Source organism: Penaeus vannamei, chromosome 17 (assembly GCF_042767895.1).
Source record: "Penaeus vannamei isolate JL-2024 chromosome 17, ASM4276789v1, whole genome shotgun sequence".
In the NCBI taxonomy this organism is placed as follows: Eukaryota; Metazoa; Arthropoda; class Malacostraca; order Decapoda; family Penaeidae; genus Penaeus; species Penaeus vannamei.
The window spans coordinates 32120820-32123319 of record NC_091565.1 but is presented as its reverse complement, the minus strand read 5'-3'; the positions used below and the strand labels follow the sequence as shown (position 1 = coordinate 32123319).

Below are 2500 nucleotides of genomic sequence, written 5' to 3'. Positions count from 1 at the left end.
GTGTGTTTAATATCTCGAAATCATGAGGAGAATGGAGAAAGAAAAATCTCATTCTTCTTGGTCTCAGTGTTTTATACTGACGAGTTGAAAGTTTAGAAGTGTTGCCTCCAAGCGTTATGACGTCATACTTTGTTTACCGCAGTGCATTGTGGGAACTAGGGTGCCTCTTTTTAATAGTTGATTTTTTTCTTTTCTTTTTTTTTCTATTTTTTGTCGAAAATTATATAAAATAAGCAATGAGTTTTTGTTTAAGCCAATGGGCCATACTAGAGAATTAATGAAAATTAGAACGAATTTGTAAAAAAACGCAATATCTAAACAGTATTTTAAGAATTATGAGGTAAATGATAATAACCATACGAATTAACTGACTGTGATAATTACACTTAACAATACTTTTATTAATCTATGTAATAGTTAAAGTAATTATGTCAACAATGATAGAAAGATAATAATAAGACCAAGAATAAAAATAACATATGAAGCGTATTACTATCATTATTCTTAGTAATTACCATCATTGTTATTATTATCATCATCATATTCCCTGACTTCTTATTAACTATCTCAACACTTCTTACATAATCATCACCATTATATAACATCATAATCCACTAATAATAATCTAAAAACCTACCACACAAAAACTACACATTTGACTGAACTGCCGCATTTAACCTAAACGACAGTAGCCTCCGTACCTCCCATTTCCTGGTTTTCTTTCCAGGTAATCCGAAATCCTCTCACTTACCGCGGTCTGGTCAGCTGGGAAGGTCAGGAGGACACTGACCTTTTACTTACACTTTCGGTAGCTTGACCTTGGCGTGACAGTTCCCGTGACAGTTCTCTGGTCAATGAACGCTACAGGGATTAATGACAGTATTAAGAGGCAGTTGCTTTGGCTGTTTGTTGTAGTTGTAGTAGCAGTAGTAGTAGTGTTCTAGTTGTGATTGCTGTTGTTATCATTAGTATTATTATCATTATTATTTTATATAATTATTATCATTATTATTATTGTTATTATTAGCAGTATTAGTATTACTGTTACTACTATAGTTATTTTCATCATCACTGTCCGTATTAGTATTATTATCGTTATTATCATTTTTACTATCACTACAACTATTACTACTTCAGTTACTTCTACAACTACTACTGCTGTCGCTACTTATTTTGTTATCATTATTAGTAGAAGCAGAAATAGTATTCTGTCCTCGAAACTTTTGCATTTTTTGGTACTCAGCACTCAGACCCTGTGACCGTCTGGGAAAATATTTTTGACTAACGCTGTCATTTGTTATTTGGATTTATTTTAAAGGTGAAGAATTGCAGTTCATGAGAATTTTTCGATAGGCACAAGTCCCGAGTTGCTTTCAGTCGGTAGTTTAAACATTTACAAGAAAAAAAAAACTGTCAAGATAAAAACAAGAAAAGCTGGAGTATGGACTAGATTTTTGTTTTAATCTTGAGTGACTGTTATTTTCTTTGATCTATGGTTTATCATGTTTTGCTAGTTTATAATACGACAAATCGAAAAAAAGAAAATTTCGCGCGTCAGTGCAGTGAAAAAACAGTACTTTATGAAAACAAATGTATGAAATATGAACATTTTTTTAACATATAACAGTAAATTGGACAACAATTAATAGGCCTACAGTTGTGTCCAAACAATAATCGGACATAAACAAAAGAACTAACGAGAGCCTCTGCAATTCCCACTCCCATTTCTGTATTTCAAGCATTACCTTTTCTACTTTTGGTCATGCGCAATTTAGAAGGATGGGGGGGAGGGGAGGTTAGTACAAATTACAGCCGCGCTTGTAATAACTCGTCCCTCCCGTCACGTGACCAAGGAGAGTGTAACGCTCTCTCGGCGTTCACAGAGCGGCACCCTCAGCGTCGTGTCGTCGTGTGTAATTTTTGTCGTGTCGTCTTGTGTGTAATCCAGTGCTTGAAGAGTGACTAACAGTTGTTTAGAAATGGGTTATTTCGGGGGATAAGCTATCTTGGTTTTCATACATAGAGACAGTTATATATCATGTACATACAAACGATGTATGTATACGCATTGCTTACATGTGCGAATATATTATTAAATACACATCTGCCATCGTATATATGCCTATATACCTCTATATGTATACGTATTAGATACATGTGCGCATATATTTATTAAATACACATCTACCATTGTCTGTATACCTCTTTATATTCATCAATGCATATATGTCTAGATATGAAGCATTGATAAAAAATATAGGATTCCAGTCCTACGAGCTTAAAATTCGTCTTTGTCAGATAGACGCCAAAGCCATAATAAATTCTGGAGAAGCACAGCTACGGAATAGGACTAAGGCATTACATAAAAAAGAGGAAATCCATAAAAAAAAAAAAAAAAATACAAATCGTTATCTAAGTCCTATCTCAACAACTTGCCTCCCACCTTTAAGACTGTCGTTGTACACCCTTTTCGAAAATAATAACCACAGTACACCAGTGA

General features: G+C 34.0%; 1 protein-coding gene across 3 annotated transcripts in view; it reads left to right on the top strand.

The window, feature by feature from the left end:
• LOC113830619 (basic phospholipase A2 pseudexin A chain) overlaps window positions 1-2500 on the top strand; it is a 104542-nt gene that overhangs the window by 89356 nt on the left and 12686 nt on the right. Inside the window, exon 1 of one of the 3 annotated variants that reach the window (XM_027383841.2) lies at window positions 1909-2500. This exon is cut by the window's right edge and continues 275 nt beyond it. The exons of the other annotated variants lie outside the window; for them this stretch is intronic. The gene's annotated coding sequence lies outside the window, so the exon portion shown is untranslated. Of the gene's footprint in view, window positions 1-1908 lie in introns of those variants that run through there. 3 annotated transcript variants of the gene reach the window in all.